Source organism: Oncorhynchus keta, unplaced genomic scaffold (assembly GCF_023373465.1).
Source record: "Oncorhynchus keta strain PuntledgeMale-10-30-2019 unplaced genomic scaffold, Oket_V2 Un_contig_7840_pilon_pilon, whole genome shotgun sequence".
Lineage (NCBI taxonomy): Eukaryota > Metazoa > Chordata > Actinopteri > Salmoniformes > Salmonidae > Oncorhynchus > Oncorhynchus keta.
The window spans coordinates 85,086-112,313 of NW_026289708.1; the positions used below are offsets into that span (position 1 = coordinate 85,086).

A 27,228-nucleotide genomic window follows, 5' to 3' on the forward strand; every position below is an offset into this window, starting at 1 on the left:
AAAGCGAGAGGGACAGAAAGCGAGACAGAGAGTGAGAGAGAGGGTGTGTGTGCCTGCATCCATGCGTGTGTTTGTGCATGTGTCTCCTTGTGTGTGTGTGTGTGTGTGTGTGTGTGTCCATGGGTTTCTGTGTGTGTTATGGTACCTGTATGTCCATGTCCAGCCTGTAGTTGAGGTCTCCCAGCCAGAAGAGGTGTGTGAAGCGTAGAGAGATGTCAAAGGAGCTCAGCTGTTTATCTCCTAGAGAGAGCAGCCGCAGGATATCCAGGTAGTTCTGGTTCCTCCTGCAGGGGTCAGGGAAGGAAGAGTGGTGAAGAGCACCCTATCCCTGTTTAGTACACTACTTATGACCTCAGTGAGTTTGCTGCTAATATGTCCTGTCAAACTTCAAATAATGAGTGATACTGTATAGTTTTACATTTGAATGCAGAAGAGGAGTGTCTGCGTACCTGCCGATCTTTTCGTTGCCTGATGTCAGGTGACAGTTCACAAAGCCGAAGGAAGTTCCATTAAACATGAAAGACACGCCCACTGCCCCTTTGTTACCTAGCAACAAGAAACAACAAACATACAGCTTGAATATAGTGAATTGTTTGTTAGTGTGAGAGAGTGCGAGAGTGAGATCTTACCCAGCGTATTAGCAATACCCGTTTTAACACTGGACACTCCCACATGACTGATGCGGTTTTCATGTTCTGGTTTCACCAGCACCGCTATCTTAATGTTCCACAGAGTCTGGACCGCGATCTAGAACCCAGGAGAGCAGAACAGAGTGACATGGAAGTTAACCTCAGGAGTAAACCCAACCATTCTACCAGGCTGCTTCTCAGATCAAGCTCCTTATCCCCCAACGGGACCATCCCTACCGCCACCTCATCCCCCAACCGGACCATCCCTACCGCCACCTCATCCCCCAACCGTACCATCCCTACCGCCATCTTATCCCCCAACGGGACCATCCCTACCGCCACCTCATCCCCCAACCGTACCATCCCTACCGCCATCTTATCCCCCAACCGGACCATCCCTACCGCCACCTCATCCCCCAACCGGACCATCCCTACCGCCACCTTATCCCCAACGGGACCATCCCTATCGCCACCTCATCCCCCAACGGGACCATCCCTACCGCCACCTTATCCCCCAACGGGACCATCCCTATCGCCACCTCATCCCCAACCGGACCATCCCTACCGCCATCTTATCCCCCAACCGGACCATCCCTACCGCCACCTTATCCCCCAACGGGACCATCCCTACCGCCACCTCATCCCCCAACCGGACCATCCCTACCGCCATCTTATCCCCCAACCGGACCATCCCTACCTCCACCTTATCCCCCAACGGGACCATCCCTATCAACGCCTTATTCCCCAACAGGACCATCCCTACCGCCACCTTATCCCCCAACCGGACCATCCCTACCGCCATCTTATCCCCCAACGGGACCATCCCTACCGCCACCTCATCCCCCAACCGGACCATCCCTACCGCCATCTTATCCCCCAACCGGACCATCCCTACCTCCACCTTATCCCCCAACGGGACCATCCCTATCAACGCCTTATTCCCCAACAGGACCATCCCTACCTCCACCTTATCCCCCAACGGGACCATCCCTATCAACGCCTTATTCCCAACAGGACCATCCCTACCGCCACCTCATCCCCCAACGGGACCATCCCTAACAACGCCTTATTCCACAACGGGACAAGCCTTAACAACATCTTATTCCCCAACGGGACCATCCCTACCGCCACCTTATTCCCCAACGAGAACATCCCTAACACCTTATTCCCCAACAACACCTTATTCCCCAACGGGAACATCCCTAACAACACCTTATTCCCCAACAACACCTTATTCCCCAACGAGAACATCCCTAACACCTTATTCCCCAACAACACCTTATTCCCCAACAACACCTTATTCCCCAACGGGAACATCCCTAACAACACCTTATTCCCCAACAACACCTTATTCCCCAACGAGAACATCCCTAACACCTTATTCCCCAACAACACCTTATTCCCCAACGGGAACATCCCTAACAACACCTTATTCCCCAATGGGAACATCCCTAACAACACCTTATTCCCCAATGGGAACATCCCTAACAACACCTTATTCCCCAACGGGAACATCCCTAACAACACCTTATTCCCCAATGGGAACATCCCTAACAACACCTTATTCCCCAATGGGAACATCCCTAACAACACCTTATTCCCCAATGGGAACATCCTAACAACACCTTATTCCCCAATGGGAACATCCCTAACAACACCTTATTCCCCAACGGGACAAGCCCTAACAACACCTTATTCCCCAACGGGAACATCCCTAACACCTCATTCCCCATGACGTGGACTACTATTGACCAGAGCCCCATTCCGCCTCTCTCACCGGTTTGTAATCCAGCTCTGTGTGTTCTTTGAGTGCGGTGCGGAGTGAGTCGACCCACTCACGGTCACACACAGAGTTCTCCTGCGTTCCGAACACGTAGAGGTCATGAGGAATGGTTACGGTCATCTCATCCAGCGTCTTCCCCAGCCCACGACACAACAGCCAGGAACCCACCGCCTTGGGGGAGGGCACAGAACCTACACACACACACACACACACACACAAACACACCACAATTGAAGTGATGGTTTAAAGTTAAGACTTCTAGAACTAATGGAATATTCTCCTCATTAGGAGGTGTGACGGTTATTTGTAGCACGTTGTGAGTGTGAGAGTGAGTGTGAGAGTGAGAGTGTGAGTATGAGTGTGAGTGTGAGAGAGTGTGAGTGTGAGTATGAGTGTGAGAGAGAGAGAGTGTGAGAGAGAGAGAGTGTGAGAGAGAGAGAGTGTGAGAGAGAGAGAGTGTGAGAGAGAGAGTGTGAGAGAGAGAGAGTGAGTGAGTGTAAGAGAGAGAGTGTGTGTGAGAGAGTGTGAGTGTGAGTGTGTGAGTGTGAGAGTGTGAGAGTAAGACAGTGTGAGTGAGTGTGAGAGTAAGAGTGAGAGTAAGAGTGAGTGTGAGAGTGAGTGTGAGAGAGAGAGTGTGAGAGAGAGAGTGTGAGTGTGAGAGAGTGTGAGTGTGAGTGTGAGTCAGTGTGTGTGTGTGTGTGTGAGTCAGTGTGTGTGTGTGTGTGTGTGTGTGTGTGTGTGTGTGTGTGTGTGTGTGTGTGTGTGTGTGTGTGTGTGTGTGTGTGTGAGTGTGAGTCAGTGTGTGTGAGTGTGAGTGTGAGAGAGTGTTAGTGTGAGAGAGTGTGAGTGTGAGAGAGTGTGAGTGTGAGTCAGTGTGTGTGTGTGTGAGAGTGTGAGTGTGAGAGAGTGTGAGTGTGAGAGAGTGTGAGTATGAGAGAGTGTGAGTGTGAATGTGAGTGAGTGAGTGTGAGTGTGAGAGAGTGAGTGTGAGAGAGTGTGGAGAGAGAGTGTGAGAGTGAGAGAGTGTGAGTGTGAGTGTGAGAGAGTGTGAGTGTGAGAGAGTGTGTGTGAGAGAGTGTGAGAGAGAGAGAGAGAGTGAGTGTAAGAGAGAGAGTGTGTGTGAGAGAGTGTGAGAGAGTGTGTGTGTGAGTGAGTGAGTGTGAGTGAGAGAGAGTGTGAGAGTGAGAGAGTGTGAGAGTGAGAGAGTGAGAGAGTGTGAGAGTGAGAGAGTGAGAGAGTGTGAGAGTGAGTGAGAGAGTGTGAGAGTGAGAGAGTGTGAGAGTGAGAGAGTGTGAGTGTGAGAGAGTGTGAGTGAGAGAGTGTGAGTGTGAGAGAGTGTGAGTGTGAGAGAGTGTGAGTGTGAGAGAGTGAGAGAGTGTGAGTTAATGAGTTAGTGAGTGTGAGAGAGCGTGAGAGAGAGTGTGAGAGAGAGAGTGTGAGAGTGAGTGTGAGTGTGAGAGTGTGAAGTGTGAGAGAGAGAGAGTGTGAGTGAGTGTAAGAGAGAGAGTGTGTGTGAGAGAGTGTGAGAGAGTGTGAGTGTGAGTGTGTGAGTGTGAGAGTGTAAGAGTAAGACAGTGTGAGTGAGTGTGAGAGTGTGAGAGTAAGAGTGAGAGTGAGAGTGAGAGTGTGAGAGAGTGTGAGTGTGAGAGAGTGTGAGTGTGAGAGAGTGTGAGTGTGAGAGTGTGAGTGTGAGTCAGTGTGAGTGTGTGTGAGAGTGTGAGTGTGAGAGAGTGTGAGTGTGAGAGAGTGTGAGTGTGAGTATGAGAGAGTGTGTGAGAGAGAGTGCGAGTGGGAGAGAGTGCGAGAGAGTGTGAGTGTGAGAGAGTGTGAGTGTGAGTATGAGAGAGTGTGAGGGAGTGAGTGAGTGTGAGAGAGTGTGAGAGAGAGTGTGAGAGTGAGAGAGTGTGAGAGTGAGTCAGTGTGAGAGTGTGAGAGTGAGAGAGTGCGAGTGTGAGAGAGTGTGAGAGTGCGAGAGAGTGAGTGCGAGTGCGAGTGCGAGTGTGAGTGCGAGTGCGAGTGTGAGAGAGAGTGCGAGTGTGAGAGAGAGTGCGAGTGTGTGAGAGAGAGTGCGAGTGTGAGAGAGTGCGAGTGTGAGAGAGAGTGCGAGTGAGAGAGAGTGCGAGTGTGAGAGAGAGTGCGAGTGAGAGAGAGAGAGTGCGAGTGTGAGAGAGAGAGTGCGAGTGTGAGAGAGAGTGCGAGTGTGAGAGAGAGAGTGAGAGAGTGTGAGAGAGAGTGCGAGAGAGTGTGAGTATGAGAGAGTGTGAGTGTGAGGAGTGAGTGTGAGTGAGTGTGAGTGTGAGAGAGTGTGTGAGAGTGAGAGAGTGTGAGAGTGAGTCAGTGTGAGAGTGTGAGAGTGAGAGAGTGAGAGCGAGTGTGAGAGTGCGAGAGAGTGCGAGTGTGAGAGAGAGTGCGAGTGTGAGAGAGAGTGCGAGTGTGAGAGAGAGTGCGAGTGTGAGAGAGAGTGCGAGTGTGAGAGAGAGTGCGAGTGTGAGAGAGAGTGCGAGTGAGAGAGAGAATGCGAAATCTGAGAGAGAGTGCGAAGTGCGAGAGAGAGTGCGAGTGCGAGAGAGTGCGAGTGCGAGAGAGTGCGAGTGCGAGAGAGAGTGCGAGTGCGAGAGAGAGTGCTGAAATGCGAGAGAGAGTGCGATCTGAGAGAGAGTGCGAAATCTGAGAGAGAGTGCGAAATCTGAAAGAGAGTGCGAGTGCGAGAGAGATGCGAGTGCGAGAGAGAGTGCGAGTGCGAGAGAGAGTGCGAGTGTGAGAGAGAGTGCGAGGTGAGAGAGAGTGCGAGAGAGAGTGCGAGAGAGAATGCGAGAGAAGTGCGAGAGAGAGTGCGAAGAAATCTGAAAGTGCGAGAGAGAGTGCGAGTGCGAGAGAGAGTGCGAATGCGAAGAGAGAGTGCTGAAATGCGAGAGAGAGTGCTGAGTGCGAGAGAGTGCGAGTGCGAGAGAGAGTGCGAAGTGCGAGAGAGAAGTCGAGTGCGAGAGAATCTGAATCTGAAAAGAGAGAGAGTCTGAGTGCGAGAGAGAGTCTGAGTGCGAGAGAGAGTGCGAGTGCGAGAGAGAATCTGAAGTGCGAGAGAGAATGCGAGTGCGAGAGAGAGTGCGAGTGTGAGAGAGAGTGCTGAAAGAAATCTGAGAGAGAGTCTGAGAGAGAGTGCTGAGAGAGAGTGCGAGAGAGAGTGCGAGAGAGAATCTGAGTGCGAAGAGAGAAATCTGCGATCGAGAGAGTGCGAGTGCGAGAGAGAGTGCTGAGAGAGTCGAGTGCGAGAGAGAGTGCGAGTGCGAGAGAGAGTGCGAGTGCGAGAGAGAGTGCGAAGTGTGAGAGAGAGTGCGAGTGTGAGAGAGAGTGCGAGTGTGAGAGAGAGTGCGAGTGCGAGAGAGAGTGCGAGTGTGAGAGAGAGTGCGAGTGTGAGAGAGAGTGCGAGTGTGAGAGAGAGTGCGAGTGTGAGAGAGAGTGAAATCGAGAGAGAGTGCGAGAGTGTGAGTGTGAGAGAGTAAGACAGTGTGAGAGAATGAGTGTGAGAGAGTGTAAGTGTGAGTGAGTGAGTGTGAGTGTGAGAGAGTGTGAGAGTGAGAGAGTGTGAGAGAGTGAGTGTGAGTGTGAGAGAGTGTGAGTGTGAGAGAGTGTGAGAGAGTGTGAGTGTGAGAGTGAGGGAGTGTGAGTGTGAGAGTGAGAGAGTGTGAGTGGAGAGTGAGAGAGTGTGAGTGCGAGTGTGAGTCTGAGTCGAGAGAGAGTGCTGAGTGCGAGAGAGAGTGCGAGTGTGAGAGAGTGCTGAGTGTGAGAGAGAGTGCGAGTGTGAGAGAGAGTGCGAGTGTGAGAGAGAGTGCGAGTGTGAGAGAGGGTGCGAGTGTGAGAGAGAGTGCGAGTGTGAGAGAGTGTGAGTGTGAGAGAGAGTGCGAGAGAGACAGACAGAGTGTGAGTGTGAGAGTAAGAGTGTGAGAGAGTGTGAGTGTGAGAGAGTGTAATTGTGAGTGTGAGTGAGTGAGTGTGAGTGTGAGAGAGTGTAAGTGTGAGTGTGAGTGAGTGAGTGTGAGTGTGAGAGTGTGAGAGTGTGAGAGAGTGAGTGTGAGTGTGAGTGTGAGAGAGTGTGAGTGTGAGAGAGTGTGAGTTAGTGAGTGTGAGTGTGAGTTAGTGAGTGCGAGTGCGAGAGAGAGTGCGAGTGCTGAGAGAGAGTGCGAGTGCGAGAGAGAGTGCGAAGTGCGAGAGAGAGTGCGAGTGCGAGAGAGAGTCTGAGAGTCTGAAAAGAAAGTGCGAGTGTGAGAAGAGTGCGAGTGTGAGAGAGAGTGCGAGTGTGAGAGAGAGTGCGAGAGAGAGTGCTGAGAGTGTGAGTGTGAGAGAGAGAGTGTGAGAGTGAGTGTGAGTGTGAGAGTGTGAGTGTGAGAGAGAGAGAGAGTGTGAGTGAGTGTAAGAGAGAGAGTGTGTGTGAGAGAGTGTGAGAGAGTGTGAGTGTGAGTGTGTGAGTGTGAGAGTGTGAGAGTAAGACAGTGTGAGTGAGTGAGAGTGTGAGAGTAAGAGTGAGAGTGAGAGTGAGTGTGAGAGAGAGAGTGTGAGAGAGTGTGAGTGTGAGAGAGTGTGAGTGTGAGTGTGAGTCAGTGTGAGTGTGTGTGAGAGTGTGAGAGTGTGAGTGTGAGAGAGTGTGAGTGTGAGTATGAGAGAGTGTGAGTGTGAGTGAGTGAGTGTGAGTGAGAGAGAGTGTGAGAGTGAGAGAGTGTGAGAGTGAGTGTGAGTGTGAGAGTGTGAGAGAGTGTGAGAGTGTGAGTGTGAGAGAGTGTGAGAGAGAGTGCGAGTGTGAGAGAGAGAGTGCGAGTGTGAGAGAGAGTGCGAGTGTGAGAGAGAGTGCGAGTGTGAGAGAGAGTGCGAGAGAGTGTGAGTGTGAGAGAGTGTGAGTGTGAGTATGAGAGAGTGTGAGTGTGAGTGAGTGAGTGTGAGAGAGTGTGAGAGAGAGTGTGAGAGTGAGAGAGTGTGAGAGTGAGTCAGTGTGAGAGTGTGAGTGTGAGAGAGTGTGAGAGTGCGAGTGTGAGAGAGTGTGAGAGTGCGAGAGAGTGAGTGCGAGTGCGAGTGTGAGAGAGAGTGCGAGTGTGAGAGAGAGTGCGAGTGTGAGAGAGAGTGCGAGTGTGAGAGAGAGTGCGAGTGTGAGAGAGAGTGCGAGTGTGAGAGAGAGTGCGAGTGTGAGAGAGAGTGCGAGTGAGAGAGAGTGCGAGTGTGAGAGAGAGTGCGAGTGTGAGAGAGAGTGCGAGTGTGAGAGAGAGTGCGAGTGTGAGAGAGAGAGTGCGAGTGTGAGAGAGAGTGCGAGAGAGTGTGAGTGTGAGAGAGTGTGAGTGTGAGTATGAGAGAGAGTGTGAGTGTGAGTGAGTGAGTGAGTGAGTGTGAGTGTGAGAGAGTGTGTGAGAGTGAGAGTGTGTCAGTGTGAGAGTGTGAGAGTGCGAGTGTGAGAGAGTGAGTGTGAGAGAGTGAGAGTGCGAGAGAGTGAGTGCGAGTGCGAGTGTGAGAGAGAGTGCGAGTGTGAGAGAGAGTGCGAGTGTGAGAGAGAGTGCGAGTGTGAGAGACAGTGCGAGTGTGAGAGAGAGTGCGAGTGTGAGAGAGAGTGCGAGTGTGAGAGAGAGTGCGAGTGTGAGAGAGAGTGCGAGTGTGAGAGAGAGTGCGAGTGCGAGAGAGAGTGCGAGTGCGAGAGAGAGTGCGAAGTGCGAGAGAGAGTGCGAGTGAGAGAGTGAGAGTGCGAGTGCGAGAGAGAGTGCGAAAGAGAGAGAGAGAGAGTGCGAGAAGTGAGTGCGAGAGAGATCGAGTGCGAGAGAGAGTGCGAATGCGAGAGAGAGTGCGAGTGCGAGAGAGAATGCGAAATCTGCGAGAGAGAGTGCTGAAAAGGAGAGAATCTGCTGAGAGAGAGTGCGAGTGCGAGAGAGAGTGCGAGTGCTGAAGAGAGAGTGCGAGTGCGAGAGAGAGTGCGAAATGCGAGAGAGTGCTGAAGTGCGAGAGAGAATGCGAGAGAGAGTCGAGAGAGAAATCGAAGTGCGAGAGAGTGAATCTGAAGAGAGATCTGAAATCTGAGAGAGAGTGCGAGTGCGAGTGCGAGAGTGCGAGTGCTGAGAGAGAGTGCGAGTGCGAGAGAGAGTGCGAGTGCGAGAGAGAATGCGATCTGCGAGAGAGAGTGCGAGTGCTGAGAGAGAGTGCGAATCTGAGTGCGAATCGAGAGAGAGTGCGAGTGCGAGAGAGATCTGCGAAAGTGCGAGAGAGAGTGCTGAGTGCGAGAGAGAGTGCGAGTGCGAGAGAGAGTGCTGAAATGCGAGAGAGAGTGCGAAAATCGAGAGAGAGTGCGAAATCTGAAATCTGAAGAGAGAGTGCGAGAGAGAGTGCGAGTGCGAGAGAGAGTGCGAAGTGCGAGAGAGAGTGCGAGTGCGAGAGAGAGAGTGCGAGTGCGAGAGAGAGTGCGAAGTCTGAGAGAGAGTGCGAGTGCGAGAGAGAGTGCGAGTGCTGAGAGAGAGTGCGAAGTGCGAGAGAGAGTGCTGAGTGCTGAGAGAGAGTGCGAGTGCGAGAGAGTGCGAGTGCGAGAGAGAGTGCGAGTGCGAGAGAGAGTGCGAGAGTGAGAGAGAGTGCGAGAGAGTGAGAGAGAGTGCGAGAGAGAGTGCGAGAGAGAGTGCGAGTGCGAGAGAGAGTGCGAGTGCGAGAGAGAGTGCGAGAGTGCGAGAGAGAGTGCGAGTGCGAGAGAGAGTGCGAAATGCGAGAGAGAGTGCGAGTGCGAGAGAGAATCTGAAATGCGAGAGAGAGTGCGAGTGCGAGAGAGAGTGCGAGAGAGAGTGCTGAGAGAGAGAGAGAGTGCGAGAGGGAAAGTGCGAAATCTGAGTGTGAGAGTGCGAGTGTGAGAGAGTGCGAGTGTGAGAGAGAGTGCGAGTGTGAGAGAGAGTGCGAGTGAGAGAGAGTGCGAGAGAGAGAGTCTGAGAGAGAGTGCGAGAGAGAGTGCGAGAGAGAGTGCGAGAGAGAGTGCGAGAAATGCGAGAGAGAGTGCGAGTGCGAGAGAGAGTGCGAGAGAGAGTGCGAGTGCGAGAGAGATCTGCGAGTGCGAGAGAGTGCGAGTGCGAGAGAGAGTGCGAGTGCGAGAGAGAGTGCGAGTGCGAGAGAGACTGCGAGTGCGAGAGAGAGTGCTGAAGTGCGAGAGAGAGTGCGAAGTGCGAGAGAGAGTGCGAGTGCGAGAGAGACTGCGAGTGCGAGAGAGAGTGCGAGTGGAGAGTGCGAGTGTGAGAGAGTGCGAGTGTGAGAGAGAGTGCGAGTGTGAGAGAGAGTGCGAGTGTGAGAGAGAGTGCGAGAGAGAGTGCGAGTGTGAGTGTGAGAGTAAGACAGTGTGAGAGAGTGTGAGTGTGAGAGAGTGTAAGTGTGAGTGAGTGAGTGTGAGTGTGAGAGAGTGTGAGAGTGAGAGAGTGTGAGAGTGAGAGAGTGTGAGAGAGAGTGTGAGTGTGAGAGAGTGTGAGAGAGTGTGAGTGTGAGAGTGAGAGAGTGCGAGTGCGAGAGAGAGAGTGTGAGTGCGAGAGAGAGTGCGAGTGCGAGAGAGAGAGTGCGAGTGCGAGAGAGAGAGTGCGAGTGCGAGAGAGAGTGCGAGAGAGAGAGAGAGAGTGCGAGTGCGAGAGAGAGAGTGCGAGTGCGAGAGAGAGTGCGATGCGAGAGAGAGTGCGAGTGCGAGAGAGAGTGCGAGTGCGAGAGAGAGTGCTGAGAGAGAGTGCGAGTGCGAGAGAGAGAGTGCGAGTGAGAGAGAGAGTGCGAGTGCGAGAGAGAGAATCTGAATCTGAGAGAGAGAGTGCGAGTGCTGAGAGAGAGAGAGAGAGTGCGAAAGAGAGAGAGAGAGAGTGCGAGTGCGAGAGAGAGAGTGCGAGTCGAGAGAGAGAGTGCGAAAGTGCGAGAGAGAGAGTGCGAGTGCGAGAGAGAGAGTGCGAGTGCGAGAGAGAGAGTGCGAAGTGCGAGAGAGAGAGTGCGAAGAGTGAGAGAGAGAGTGCGAGTGCGAGAGAGAGAGGCGATCGAGAGAGAGAGTGCTGAGAGAGAGAGAGAGAGAGAGAGAGAGATCTGCGAGAGAGAGAGAGTGCTGAGAGAGAGAGTGCGAGAGAGAGAGTGCGAGTGCGAGAGAGAGTGCGAGTGCGAGAGAGAGTGCTGAGTGCGAGAGAGAGTGCGAAAGTGCGAGAGAGAGTGCGAGTGCGAGAGAGAGTGCGAGTGAGAGAGAGTGCGAAGTGCGAGAGAGAGTCTGAGTGCGAGAGAGAGTGCGAGAAGTGCGAGAGAGAGTGCGAGTGCGAGAGAGAGTGCGAGTGCGAGAGAGAGTGCGAGTGTGAGAGAGAGTGCGAGTGTGAGAGAGAGTGCGAGTGTGAGAGAGAGTGCGAGTGTGAGAGAGAGTGCGAGTGTGAGAGAGAGTGAGAGTGTGTGACTGTGAGAGAGTGTGTGACTGTGAGAGAGTGTGTGACTGTGAGAGAGTGTGTGACTGTGAGAGAGTGTGTGACTGTGAGAGAGTGTGTGACTGTGAGAGAGTGTGTGACTGTGAGAGAGTGTGAGAGAGTGTGAGAGCTCACCCATGTTCCAGGTCCCTATAAAGATGGAGATCATGTCTGGTTCGTCCTGGTTGGAATGTTTGTTCTTCATCAGCTGCAGCAGCTGACAAAATGCCTCCCGCTTCTGATAACACACACAGAGTGCAGTTAGTGTGTGTATAAAATGGAGGATGTGGCGGACTGTATATTCTTAGGTTTGATACTGGGCAATTCCACGGTAACTGAGTGATGCTGAAAACCCATTTACTTGAAGAACAGTGCAGATTAGAGGTCGACCGATTATGATTTTTCAATGCCGATACCGATTTGGAGGACCAAAAAAGGCCGATGCCGATTAAATCGGACGTTTTCATTTTATTTTTATTTATAATAATGACAATTACAACAATACTGAGTGAACACTTACTTTAACTTAATATAATACATCAATAAAACCAATTTAGCCTCAAATAAATAATGAAACATGTTCAATTTGTTTTAAATAATGCAAAAACAAAGTGTTGGAGAAGAAAGTAAAAGTGCAATATGTGCCATGTAAAAAAGCTGACGTTTAAGTTCCTTGCTCAGAACATGAGAACATATGAAAGCTGGTGGTTCCTTTTAACATGAGTCTTCAATATTCCCAGGTAAGAAGTTTTAGGTTGTAGTTATTATAGGACTATTTCTCTCTCTACCATTTGTATTTCATATACAGTGCCTTGCGAAAGTATTCGGCCCCCTTGAACTTTGCGACCTTTTGCCACATTTCAGGCTTCAAACATAAAGATATAAAACTGTATTTTTTGGGAAGAATCAACAACAAGTGGGACACAATCATGAAGTGGAACGACATTTATTGTATATTTCAAACTTTTTAACAAATCAAAAACTGAAAAATTGGGCGTGCAAAATTATTCAGCCCCTTAAGTTAATACTTTGTAGCGCCACCTTTTGCTGCGATTACAGCTGTAAGTCACTTGGGGTATGTCTCGATCAGTTTGGCACATCGAGAGACTGACATTTTTCCCATTCCTCCTTGCTGCCACCATCATGTTTGACAGTGGGGATGGTGTGTTCAGGGTGATGCGCTGTGTTGCTTTTACGCCAAACATAACGTTTTGCATTGTTGCCAAAAAGTTCAATTTTGGTTTCATCTGACCAGAGCACCTTCTTCCACATGTTTGGTGTGTCTCCCAGGTGGCTTGTGGCAAACTTTAAACGACACTTTTTATGGATATCTTTAAGAAATGGCTTTCTTCTTGCCACTCTTCCATAAAGGCCAGATTTGTGCAATATACGACCGATTGTTGTCCTATGGACAGAGTCTCCCACCTCAGCTGTAGATCTCTGCAGTTCATCCAGAGTGATCATGGGCCTCTTGGCTGCATCTCTGATCAGTCTTCTCCTTGTATGAGCTGAAAGTTTAGAGGGATGGCCAAGTCTTGGTAGATTTGCAGTGGTCTGATACTCCTTCCATTTCAATATTTTCGCTTGCATAGTGCTCCTTGGGATGTTTAAAGCTTGGGAAATATTTTTGTATCCAAATCCGCCTTTAAACTTCTTCACAACAGTATCTCGGACCTGCCTGGTGTGTTCCTTGTTCTTCATGATGCTCTCTGCGCTTTTAATGGACCTCTGAGACTATCACAGTGCAGGTGCATTTATACGGAGCCTTGATTACACACAGGTGGATTGTATTTATCATCATTCGTCATTTAGGTCAACATTGGATCATTCAGAGATCCTCACTGAACTTCTGGAGAGAGTTTGCTGCACTGAAAGTAAAGGGGCTGAATAATTTTGCACGCCCAATTTTTCAGTTTTTGATTTGTTAAGAAAGTTTGAAATATCCAATAAATGTCGTTCCACTTCATGATTGTGTCCCACTTATTGTTGATTCTTCACAAAAAATAGTTTTATATCTTTATGTTTGAAGCCTGAAATGTGGCAAAAGGTCGCAAAGTTCAAGGGGGCCGAATACTTTCGCAAGGCACTGTACCTTTGACTATTGGATGTTCTTATAGGCACTTTAATATTGCCAGTGTGACAGTATAGCTTCCGTCCCTTTCCTCGCCACTACCTGGGCTCGAACCAGGAACACATCGACAACAGCCACCCTCGAAGCGTCGTTACCCATCGCTACACAAAAGCCGCAGCCCTTGCTGAGGAAGGGGAACAATTACTTCAAAGTCTCAGAGCAAGTGACGTCACCAATTGAAACGCTATTAGCGCGCACCCCTCTAACTAGCTAGCCATTTCACATCGGTTACACCAGCCTAATCTCGGGAGTTGATCGGCTTGAGGTCATAAACAGCGCTGTGCTTGAAGCACAGTGAAGAGGCAAAACGCACTAAAGTGCTGTTTGAATGAATGATTATGAGCCTGCTGGTGCCTACCATCGCTCAGTCAAACTGCTCTGTCAAATCATAGACTTAGTTATAACATAATAACACACAGAAATACGAGCCGCAGGTCATTAAAATGGTCGAATCCGTAAACTATTATCTCAAAAACAAAACGTTTATTCTTTCAGTGAAATACGTAACCGTTCTATATTTTATCTAACTGGTGGCATCCCTAAGTCTAAATATTCCTGTTACATTGCATATTTTATCTAAGGGGTGGCATCCATAAGTCTAAATATTCCTGTTACATTGCATATTTTATCTAAGGGGTGGCATCCATCAGTCTAAATATTCCTGTTACATTGTATATTTTATCTAAGGGGTGGCATCCATAAGTCTAAATATTCCTGTTACATTGTATATTTTATCTAAGGGTGGCATCCATAAGTCTAAATATTCCTGTTACATTGCATATTTTATCTAACGGGTGGCATCCATAAGTCTAAATATTCCTGTTACATTGCATATTTTATCTAAGGGGTGGCATCCATAAGTCTAAATATTCCTGTTACATTGCATATTTTATCTAAGGGGTGGCTTCCATCAGTCTAAATATTCCTGTTACATTGCATATTTTATCTAAGGGTGGCATCCATCAGTCTAAATAGTCCTGTTACATTGCATATTTTATCTAAGGGGTGGCATCCATAAGTCTAAATATTCCTGTTTACATTGCATATTTTATCTAAGGGGTGGCATCCATAAGTCTAAATATTCCTGTTACATTGCATATTTTATCTAAGGGGTGGCATCCATAAGTCTAAATATTCCTGTTACATTGCATATTTTATCTAAGGGTTGGCATCCATAAGTCTAAATATTCCTGTTACATTGCATATTTTATCTAAGGGGTGGCATCCATAAGTCTAAATATTCCTGTTACATTGCATATTTTATCTAAGGGGTGGCATCCATAAGTCTAAATATTCCTGTTACATTGTATATTTTATCTAAGGGGTGGCATCCATAAGTCTAAATATTCCTGTTACATTGTATATTTTATCTAAGGGTTGGCATCCATAAGTCTAAATATTCCTGTTACATTGCATATTTTATCTAAGGGGTGGCATCCATAAGTCTAAATATTCCTGTTACATTGCATATTTTATCTAAGGGGTGGCATCCATAAGTCTAAATATTCCTGTTACATTGCATATTTTATCTAAGGGGTGGCTTCCATCAGTCTAAATATTCCTGTTACATTGCATATTTTATCTAAGGGGTGGCATCCATCAGTCTAAATAGTCCTGTTACATTGCATATTTTATCTAAGGGGTGGCATCCATAAGTCTAAATATTCCTGTTACATTGCATATTTTATCTAAGGGGTGGCATCCATAAGTCTAAATAGTCCTGTTACATTGCATATTTTATCTAAGGGGTGGCATCCATAAGTCTAAATAGTCCTGTTACATTGCATATTTTATCTAAGGGGTGGCATCCATAAGTCTAAATATTCCTGTTACATTGCATATTTTATCTAAGGGTGGCATCCATAAGTCTAAATATTCCTGTTACATTGCATATTTTATCTAACGGGTGGCTTCCATAAGTCTAAATATTCCTGTTACATTGTATATTTTATCTAAGGGGTGGCTTCCATAAGTCTAAATATTCCTGTTACATTGCATATTTTATCTAAGGGGTGGCATCCATAAGTCTAAATATTCCTGTTACATTGCATATTTTATCTAAGGGGTGGCTTCCATAAGTCTAAATATTCCTGTTACATTGCATATTTTATCTAAGGGGTGGCATCCATAAGTCTAAATATTCCTGTTACATTGCATATTTTATCTAAGGGGTGGCATCCATAAGTCTAAATATTCCTGTTACATTGCATATTTTATCTAAGGGGTGGCATCCATAAGTCTAAATATTCCTGTTACATTGCATATTTTATCTAACGGGTGGCATCCATAAGTCTAAATTTTCCTGTTACATTGCATATTTTATCTAAGGGGTGGCATCCATAAGTCTAAATATTCCTGTTACATTGCATATTTTATCTAACGGGTGGCATCCATAAGTCTAAATATTCCTGTTACATTGCATATTTTATCTAAGGGTGGCATCCATAAGTCTAAATATTCCTGTTACATTACATATTTTATCTAAGGGGTGGCATCCATAAGTCTAAATATTCCTGTTACATTGCATATTTTATCTAAGGGGTGGCATCCATAAATCTAAATATTCCTGTTACATTGCATATTTTATCTAACGGGTGGCTTCCATAAGTCTAAATATTCCTGTTACATTGCATATTTTATCTAAGGGGTGGCATCCATCAGTCTAAATATTCCTGTTACATTGCATATTTTATCTAACGGGTGGCATCCATAAGTCTAAATTTTCCTGTTACATTGCATATTTTATCTAAGGGGTGGCATCCATAAGTCTAAATATTCCTGTTACATTGCATATTTTATCTAACGGGTGGCATCCATAAGTCTAAATATTCCTGTTACATTGCATATTTTATCTAAGGGGTGGCATCCATAAGTCTAAATATTCCTGTTACATTGCATATTTTATCTAAGGGGTGGCTTCCTTCCATAAGTCTAAATATTCCTGTTACATTGCATATTTTATCTAAGGGGTGGCATCCATAAGACTAAATATTCCTGTTACATTGCATATTTTATCTAAGGGGTGGCATCCATAAGTCTAAATATTCCTGTTACATTGCATATTTTATCTAAGGGGTGGCTTCCTTCCATAAGTCTAAATATTCCTGTTACATTGCATATTTTATCTAACGGGTGGCATCCATAAGACTAAATATTCCTGTTACATTGCATATTTTATCTAACGGGTGGCATCCATAAGTCTAAATATTCCTGTTACATTGCATATTTTATCTAAGGGTGGCATCCATAAGTCTAAATATTCCTGTTACATTGCATATTTTATCTAAGGGGTGGCTTCCATAAGTCTAAATATTCCTGTTACATTGCATATTTTATCTAAGGGGTGGCATCCATAAGTCTAAATATTCCTGTTACATTGCATATTTTATCTAAGGGGTGGCATCCATAAGTCTAAATATTCCTGTTACATTGCACAACCTTCAATATTATGTCATAAGTACGTAAAAGTCTGGCAAATTAGTTTGCAACGAGCCAGGCTGCCCAAACTGTTGCAACTACCCTGACTCTGCGTGCAATGAACGCAAGAGAAGTGACAATTTCACCTGGTTAATATTGCCTGCTAACCTGGATTTCAGGTTATGCAGGTTTAAACAAATATACCTCTGTGTATTGATTTTAAGAAAGGCATTGATTTTTATGGTTAGGTACAGTCATCCAACAATTGTGCTTTTTTCGCAAATGCGGTTTTGTTAAGTCATCCCCCGTTTGGCGAAGTTGGTCTTCACACAGTTGGCAACCAGCCAGGAGGCCCAAACTGCTGCATATACCCTGACTCTGTTGCACAGAACCCAAGAGAAGTGACACCATTTCCCTAGTTAAAAGATATTCATGTTAGCAGCCAATATTAACTAAATATGCAGGTTTAAAAATATATACTTGTGTATTGATTTTAAGAAAGGTGTTGATGTTTATGGTTAGGTACACATTGGTGCAACGACTGCTTTTTCACGAATGCGCTTGTTAAATCACCCGTTTGGCGAAGTAGGCTGTGATTCAATGATAAATTAACAGGTACGGCATCGATTATATGCAACGCAGGACAAGCTAGATAAACTAGTAATATCATCAACCATGTGTAGTTAACTAGTGATTATGTGAAGATTGATTGTTTTTTTATAAGATATGTTTAATGCTAGCTAGCAACTTACCTTGGCTCCTTGCTGCACTCACGTAACAGGTGGTCAGCCTGCCACACAGTCTCCTCGTGGAGTGCAATGTAATCAGACATGAAGGGTGTCCAAAAATGCTGATTACCGATTGTTATGAAAACTTCAAATCGGTCCTAATTAAATCGGCCATTCGATTAATCGGTCGATCTCCAGTGCAGATGCAAAGTCTGGTAGCAGAATGACGGCACCAACCGCCACGACACCAACGGCACCAACCGTCAGAACACCATCAGCACCAACCGTCAGAACACCAACAGCACCAACCGTCAGAACACCAACAGCACCAACCGTCAGAACACCAACAGCACCAACCGTCAGAACACCAACAGCACCAACCGTCAGAACACCAACAGCACCAACCGTCAGAACACCAACAGCACCAACCGTCAGAACACCATCAGCACCAACCGTCAGAACACCAACAGCACCAACCGTCAGAACACCAACAGCACCAACCGTCAGAACACCAACAGCACCAACCGTCAGAACACCAACAGCACCAACCGTCACGACACCAACCGCCACGACACCAACGGCACCAATCGTCACCAACCGTCAGAACACCAACAGCACCAACCGTCAGAACACCAACAGCACCAACCGTCAGAACACCAACAGCACCAACCGTCAGAACACCAACAGCACCAACCGTCAGAACACCATCAGCACCAACCGTCAGAACACCAACAGCACCAACCGTCAGAACACCAACAGCACCAACCGTCAGAACACCAACAGCACCAACCGTCACGACACCAACCGTCACGACACCAACGGCACCAATCGTCACGACACCAACGGCACCAATCGTCACGACACCAACGGCACCAATCGTCACGACACCAACGGCACCAACCGTCAGAACACCAACAGCACCAACCGTCAGAACACCAACAGCACCAACCGTCACGACACCAACAGCACCAACCGTCAGAACACCAACAGTCAGAACACCAACAGCACCAACCGTCAGAACGCCAACAGCACCAACCATCAGCACCAACCGTCAGAACACCAACCGTCCACGACACCAACGGCACCAACCGTCACGACACCAACGGCACCAACCGCCACGACACCAACAGCACCAACCGTCACGACACCAACAGCACCAACCGTCAGAACACCAACAGCACCAACCGTCTTCCATCTACACTGTTCATCAAGTAAAGGAGCTTTGGTTTTTCAGTGGAAACTGTTAAAGGTCGTCCTTGTGCATAGAGTTGTATGATTTGTTTAACTTTGCAGTCATTAGTTTTAGTTTGACATACATCTTTTAAAGAGACAAATCTGACTCCCAGCATCACTTCGTTACAGTGGAATTGCCATATTGTTTAATGCGTTTCTTCACAGCCTTTCGTACAATGTGTCTGCGAGATAAACCACAATGTGAATATGTAAACAAATATTTACTAGAATATGTAAATATGCATGCCCCGAGATGCTTCCTTGAGGTGTGTGTGTGTGTGTGTGTGTGTGTGTGTGTGTGTGTGTGTGTGTGTGTGTGTGTGTGTGTACCTTAGCACTGGCGAAGATGAAGTCTTTCCTCTGGCTCTTCTCCTTGTCCTTCTCAAACACGATGCCCAGCTTGTTCTGAACACGTTGAGACTTGATCAGCTGACGGACTGAGGGAGAGAAACACGGAGAGAAACAACGAGTGAGTGAGAGAGTAGTGTGTGAGGCCGCACCCTTGTCGTGTGTGTGTGTGCATATTCATATATATATATATATATATATATATATATATATATATATATATATATATATATATATATATATATATATATATATACATACATACAGCGCCTTGCGAAAGTATTCGCCCCCTTGACCTTTGCGACCTTTTTCCACATTTCAGGCTTCAAACACAAAGATATAAAACTGTATTTTTTGGGAAGAATCAACAGCAAGTGGGACACAATCATGAAGTGGAATGACATTTATTGGATATTTCAAACTTTTTAACAAAGTCTCCCACCTCAGCTGTAGATCTCTGCAGTTCATCCAGAGTGATCATGGGCCTCTTGGCTGCATCTCTGATCAGTCTTCTCCTTGTATGAGCTGAAAGTTTAGAGGGACGACCAGGTCTTGGTAGATTTGCAGTGGTCTGATACTCCTTCCATTTCAATATTATCGCTTGCACAGTGCTCCTTGGGATGTTTAAAGCATGGGAAATCTTTTTCTATCCAAATCCGGCTTTAAAATTCTTCACAACAGTATCTCGGACCTGCCTGGTGTGTTCCTTGTTCTTCATGATGCTCTCTGCGCTTTTAACGGACCTCTGAGACTATCACAGTGCAGGTGCATTTATACGGAGACTTGATTACACACAGGTGGATTGTATTTATCATCATTAGTCATTTAGGTCAACATTGGATCATTCAGAGATCCTCACTGAACTTCTGGAGAGAGTTTGCTGCACTGAAAGTAAAGGGGCTGAATAATTTTGCACGCCCAATTTTTCAGTTTTTGATTTGTTAAAAAGTTTGAAATATCCAATAAATGTTGTTCCACTTCATGAATGTGTCCCACTTGTTGTTGATTCTTCACAAAAAAAATATATAAAAATAAAAATCGGGCCCTCATACCACCCTCATGGAGTCTGTTTCTGACCGTTTGAGCAGACACATGCACATTTGTGGCCTGCTGGAGGTCATTTTGCAGGGCTCTGGCAGGGCTCCTCTTTGCACAAAGGCGGAGGTAGCGGTCCTGCTGCTGGGTTGTTGCCCTCCTACGGCCTCCTCCACGTCTCCTGATGTACTGGCCTGTCTCCTGGTAGCGCCTCCATGCTCTGGACACTACGCTGACAGACACAGCAAACCTTCTTGCCACAGCTCGCATTGATGTGCCATCCTGGATGAGGTGCACTACCTGAGACACTTGTGTGGGTTGTAGACTCCGTCTCATGCTACCACTAGAGTGAAAGCACCGCCAGCATTCAAAAGTGACCAAAACATCAGCCAGGAAGCATAGGAACTGAGAAGTGGTCTGTGGTCCCCACCTGCAGAACCACTCCTTTATTGGGGGTGTCTTGCTAATTGCCTATAATTTCCACCTGTTGTCTATTCCATTTGCACAACAGCATGTGAAATGTATTGTCAATCAGTGTTGCTTCCTAAGTGGACAGTTTGATTTCACAGAAGTGTGATTGACTTGGAGTTACATTGTGTTGTGTTCCCTTTATTTTTTTGAGCGGTGTACACACACACACACACACACACACACACACACACACACACACACACACACACACACACACACACACACACACACACACACACACACACACACACACACGTGTCCTCACTCTTGTGGTGTGTGAAGGTGTTCCAGTCCTCCTGGTTGTCCTTCATCTTCTTCATCACCACAAGCACCCCTCCCTCCACGTCCACAGACAGACTGTGCTTCTGACTCTTCCCTATTTTAGTCAGGTCTGCCAGGTACACATCCAACTTCACCTGGAGGGGACAGACAGACAGAGGGTTACAAAACACATCCAACTTCACCTGGAGGGGACAGACAGACAGAGGGGTTACAAAACACATCCAACTTCACCTGGAGGGGACAGACAGACAGAGGGTTACAAAACAGACAGATACAATTATAATCTCCACCCGGCACAGCCAGAAGAGGGCACCGGCCACCCCACATAGCCTGGTTCCTCTCTAGGTTTCTTCCGAGGTTTTGGCCTTTCTAGGGAGTTTTTCCTAGCCACCGTGCTTCTACACCTGCATTGCTTGCTGTTTGGGGTTTTAGGCTGGGTTTCTGTACAGCACTTTGAGATATCAGCTGATGTACGAAGGGCTATATAAATAAAATTTGATACACACACGGACGGACACAGAAACAGACGAAACAAATATCTGAATTAATTACCCACATAATAAACTTCAGCCTAAGAGATGCAAGGTGTCACCACCAGGGGAGTCAGCGGGTTGACACACAGTCAGTTCCACAAGTTCACTAAACTATCCTGCATGTCCGGCAATAGCATTCCACGTCAACAATCTCATCTGGGTTCTCAGTGAAATGTATCCTACATCTTTTAGTATAAATAAGAATAAAAAGGCAACAACGTCACAGAGCTCAGTGCAGCTACAGTATAACTCTCTCTGGAAACACCCCTCCCCCTGCATCTTACTCATCTCACCAACACACTTCTTCCCTGCAAACAGGAAGTGGCTAAAAGGAGGTGAACACACACACACCAGACCCCAACACACACACACTGAAGTGTACAGCGAGTGTGAAATCATCTGGCGTTTCCACTCAACCGCTGTATAAACCACACAGGGAGTGTAGGTGACTGACTGGTTATCTGTGTCTGCTGCCTCCCCAGTCTAGTGTCGTCAGACAGACATGTCTATTGGGCCGTGATCAACAACATAGCTCAAGCAGTAGGATGCTCTCTCATCCATTTATATGGCGGTGATACAGTGTTAAACACTCTACAAACAAAGCTTTCTCTGCCTTTAACCTTGTTCTGAACACCTCCAAAACAAAAGGTCATGTGATTTGGTAAGAAGAATGCCCCTCTCCCTACAGCTGTGATTACTACCTCTGAGGGTTTAAAGCTTGAGGTTTTCACCTCATACAAGTAGATGTTACACTGTCCTTCTCTTAGCACATACCAAAGCTGCAGGCTAAAGTTAAATCTAGACTTGGTTTCCTCTTATCGTAATCGCTCCTCGTTCACCCCAGCTGCCAAACTAACCCTGATTTAGATGACCATCCTACCCATGCTAGATTACAGAGACAAAATGTATAGATCGGCAGGTAAGGGTGCTCTCGAGCGGGCTAGATGTTCTTTACCATTCGGACATCAGATGTGCCACCAATGCTCCTTATAGGACACATCACTGCACTCTACTCTCTGAACTGGTCATCTCTGTATACTCGTCGCAAGACCCACTGGTTGATACTTATTTATAAACCCCTCTTAGGCCTCACTCCTCCCTATCTGAGATATCTACTGCAGCTCTCATCCTCCACATAGAACACCCGTTCTGCCAGTCACATTCTGTTAAAGGTCCCCAAAGCACACACATCCCTGGGTTGCTCGTGTTTTCAGTTCGCTGCAGCTAGTGACTGGAACGAGCTGCAACAAACACTCAAACTGGACAGTTTCATCTCAATCTCTTCATTCAAGGACTCAGTCATGGAAACTCTTACTGACATTTGTGGCTGCTTTGTGTGATGTTGTCTCTACCTTCTTGATCTTTGTGCTGTTGTCTGTGCCCAATAATGTTTGTGCCATGTTGTGTTTTCGTGTGTTGCTGCCATGCTGTGTTGCTGCCATGCTGTGTTGCTGCCATGTTGTGTTGCTACCATGCTGTGTTTTCATGTGTTGCTACCATGCTGTGTTTTCATGTGTTGCTACCATGCTGTGTTTTCATGTGTTGCTGCCATGCTGTGTTTTCATGTGTTGCTACCATGCTGTGTTTTCATGTGTTGCTGCCATGCTGTGTTGCTACCATGCTGTGTTGCTACCATGCTGTGTTTTCATGTGTTGCTACCATGCTGTGTTGCTACCATGCTGTGTTGCTACCATGCTGTGTTTTCATGTGTTGCTACCATGCTGTGTTGCTACCATGCTGTGTTTTCATGTGTTGCTGCCATGCTGTGTTGCTACCATGCTGTGTTGCTACCATGCTGTGTTTTCATGTGTTGCTACCATGCTGTGTTGCTACTATGCTGTGTTGCTACCATGCTGTGTTGCTACCATGCTGTGTTGCTACCATGCTGTGTTGCTACCATGCTGTGTTTTCATGTGTTGCTACCATGCTGTGTTTTCATGTGTTGCTACCATGCTGTGTTGCTACCATGCTGTGTTGCTCCCATGCTGTGTTTTCATGTGTTGCTACCATGCTGTGTTGCTACCATGCTGTGTTGCTACCATGCTGTGTTGCTCCCATGCTGTGTTGCTACCATGCTGTGTTGCTCCCATGCTGTGTTTTCATGTGTTGCTGCCATGCTGTGCTGCTACCATGCTGTGTTGCTACCATGCTGTGTTTTCATGTGTTGCTACCATGCTGTGTTGCTACCATGCTGTGTTTTCATGTGTTGCTACCATGCTGTGTTGCTCCCATGCTGTTGTCTTACAGTGGGTCTCTTTAAGTAGTGATGTTGTGTCTCTCGTGTGTTTTGTCCTATACTGTTATTTTATTTAACATTTTTAATCCCAGCCCCTGTCCCCATTTGTGAGAGGCTGTCATAGTAAATAAGACTTTTTTAAACTGACTTGCCTAGTTAAATAAAAGGTTCAAGAATGTATTATATTTTAAATTTGGCTTCACAACCGACAGTGCAGGCGACTGCCGACTGACTGATCTACAAATGACATTGCATCATAAATAACTAGTCGTTATTGTTTGTAGATCAGTCAGTCAGTCACCATTTGATGCTCTCCAACACGACCAATGTCTCTCAGAGTGGAAAACCAATCAATGAGTCAATCAATATTCAGCTCCATATGAGCTATGACCAATGGACATTCAGCTTCTCAAATCCAGCTGTTACTAACTTCTGAAACACGTAACAGACCAGGTGATGTTAATCGTCGAGTGATTCACCATGGTAACGTATTGAGCTTGGATCCTGTTCAGCCAGCCCATTAAATCAACTCAGCTGGAGTGTTTGTTTACATAGAGGTAAAGTACTTCCATTTAAGGTCAGTTCATTCAGGAAGGTTTCCATTTTAAATTCCTGAAATGGAATTCAAATGCCTATGTCCTGAACATAGTGAATTGAAATGGACCATGACCCCAGGCAGGCGTGGTATTTACATCTCCAGAGCGCTAGCTAGCTGAGGCGTCCACTTCCTGGTTACTGATAGTGATCATCCTTCCATCACACCCACTCAGTAGTTGTCAGCTCCACTGAGCACAGCTTTGGGGCTTTGGTCTCTACACTCTGGTCACATCAGTCATCTAAATCCTAATAGAGGTAGGACCACAGAGCAGACAGAACTACACATGGGGATAGGTGTGGCACACTTCCTGGAGAATCTAGGAATTCCGAGCCACACCCACTGTGTGTTTGCATGTACCTCAAAGGCCTGTACGGGGATGGTTTTGCTGTGGCGAGTGAGAGGAGGAAAGAGGAGAGAGTGGACACACTCAAATCCTGCACAGCCTTCAGAGCCTAGAGGGAGAGAGAGGAAGAGGGAGAGAGAGGAGAGAGAGAGGAGAGAGAGAGAGAGAGGAGAGAGAGGAGAGAGGGAGAGAGAGGAGAGAGGGAGAGAGAGGAGATAGGGAGAGAGAGAGGAGAGGGGAGAGAGAGAACGAGTTATGAAACCTGAACAACCACAGTGTGGGGTATGTACACTGGTTTAGTGACTTCCTGGTCTTCTTCTTCCCTCTCTCTAGTCCTCCCATCTTCTCCTCCATCCTCTCCTTCTTACTCCATCCCTCCCTCCCCCTCTCACTCCATCCCTCCCTCCCCCTCTCCTCCATCCCTCCCTCCCCCTCTCCTCCCATCCCTCCCCTTCTCCTCCCATCCCTCCCCTTCTCCTCCAGCCCTCCCCCATCCCTCCCCCTCTCACTCCAGCCCTCCCCTTCTCACTCCAGCCCTCCCCCTCTCACTCCATCCCTCTTACTCCATCCCTCCCCCTCTCACTACATCCTTCCCCCTCCCCCTCCACCCCCTCCCCTCTCACTCCTCCATCCCCCTCTCACTCCATCTCTCTCTCCCCCTCTCCTCCATCTCTCTCTCCCCCTCTCCTCCATCTCTCTCTCCCCCTCTCCTCCATCTCTCTCTCCCCCTCTCCTCCATCCCTCCTCCCATCCCTCTCCCTCTTACTCCATCCCTCTCCCTCTCCTCCATCCCTCCCCCTCTCACTACATCCTTCCCCCTCCCCCTCCACCCCCTCCCCCTCTCTCCTCCATCCCCCTCTCCTCAATCCTCCATCCCCTCTCACTCCATCCCCCTCCATCCCCCTCACTCAATCCATCCCCCTCCATCCCCCTCTCCTCCACCCCTCTCTCTCTTACTCCATCCCTCCCCTTCTTACTCCATCCCTCCCCTCTCACTCCATCCCTCCCTCCCCTCTCCTCCATCCCTCCCTCCCCCTCTCCTCCATCCCTCCCTCCCCCTCTCCTCCATCCATCCCTCCCCCTCTCCTCCATCCAGCCCTCCCCTCTCCTCCAGCCCTCCCCCTCTCACTCCAGCCCTCCCCTCTCCTCCAGCCCTCCCCCTCTCCTCCAGCCCTCCCCCTCTCCTCCATCCCTCCCCCTCTCCTCCATCCCTCTCCCTCTTACTCCATCCCTCCCCCTCTCACTACATCCTTCCCCCTCCACCCCCTCTAACTCACTCCATCCCTCCCTCTCCCTCCTTCCTCCACCTCACTCACTCAATCCCTCCCCTCTCACTCCTCCAATCCCCCTCTCACTCCTCCAATCCCTCCCCTCTCACTTCATCCCCCCTCAATCCCTCCCTCCCCCAACCCTCCCTCCCCTCCTCAATCCCTCCCTCTCATTCACTCTCCCTCCCTCTCCTCACTCAATCCCCCTCCCTCCCCTCACTCCATCCCTCCCTCCCTCAATCTCTCCTCAACCCCTCCCTCTCACTCCCTCGCCCTCACTCAATCCTTCCCGCCCCTCACTTACTCCATCCCTCCCTCCCTCTCCCTCAATCCCTCCCTCCCTCTCTCTCAATCCCTCCCTCCCTCTCTCTCAATCCCTCCCTCCCTCTCTTTCAATCCCTCCCCCTCCAGGGGACATAGAATGACTACTAGATAATATTTCTCTGCTCGTAGGCTTACCTTCTTCTCTATAGAAGACAGTAGATCTTTGAGGATAGCCAGTTTAGTGACCAGATTCTCCAACTCCTGATCTCCACCCTGATTCACCGACTACAGAGGAAAACAGACCGTTTCAATACACAGAAACACTAGATGCTATGCAGGCGTGACCCCATGGTGTGTTGTCACACCATGGGAAAGTGGGTCTGGCCCTTTAAGACTACATTAGCCACAGTGTGTGTGTGTGTGTGTGTGTGTGTGTGTGTGTGTGTGTGTGTGTGTGTGTGTACAGCGTGACTCTCTCAAGCACAGCTGTCTCCAGGAACTCTTGTTGTTTTCCCTGGGAGACAAAGAGCTCTTTCCTCATGACCCTCAGTGCACTCAGGAGCACTGTGTGTGTGTGTGTGTGTGTGTGTGTGTGTGTGTGTGTGTGTGTGTGTGTGTGTGTGTAAAGAGAAACCAAGGTGCGGCATGTCTAAGCTTCCTGTGCTTCCCAGTCATACATTTCACCTCACCATCTGTCTCTTGCGTGCACACACACACACACACACACACACACACACACACACACACACACACACACACACACACACACACACACACACACACACACACACACAGAGGTAGAAAAAGTAGAGTACCTGCTGTATCATCTTGGACACCATGAAGGCACTCTGTTGGTCAAACACCTTGGACAGGATCTCAGCCCAGACAGAACCTTATCCACCTCCCTACACACACCCACAGATAGCTTTTGAGTGTGTGTGTGTGTGTGTCTGTGAGAGAGAACATTGTGTTTATGTGTGTGTGTCTCACCCATTGAGGCGTTTGCAGGAGGACACCAGTGTCTTGTTGAGGTGGGGCAGAGAGCTGGCTCCCTGTTTGACAGCCTGCAGGTCCAGAGCGTAGCTTCCTTCAGATACTCATGGGAAATGGTGCTCAGGCCGTTAGCAGCAGGGCGCTAATGTAGGACGGAACAGCATCACAATCCGTGTCAGTAGAACAGACAGACGGGTCTTAAATCCTCTGGATTTTCCACTGAGACCATGGGGGGAGGGGACTGGCCTTGTGGTGAGTATAGAACACTGGAGACCATGGGGGTCAGAGGGGACTGGCCTTGTGGTGAGTATAGAACACTGGAGACCATGGGGGGGTCAGGGGACTGGCCTTGTGGTGAGTATAGAACACTGGAGACCATGGGGGTCAGAGGGGACTGGCCTTGTGGTGAGTATAGAACACTGGAGACCATGGGGGTCAGAGGGGGACTGGCCTTGTGGTGAGTATAGAACACTGGAGACCATGGGGGGTCAGAGGGGACTGGCCTTGTGGTGAGTATAGAACACTGGA

The 27,228-nt window shown here is 48.1% G+C and overlaps 1 pseudogene; it reads right to left on the reverse strand.

The window, feature by feature from the left end:
* Window positions 1-26,701, reverse strand: part of LOC118381878 (phosphatidylinositol 3,4,5-trisphosphate 5-phosphatase 2A-like) — a 53,910-nt pseudogene extending 27,209 nt beyond the window's left edge.
* Between the last annotated feature and the right edge of the window lie 527 nt (window positions 26,702-27,228).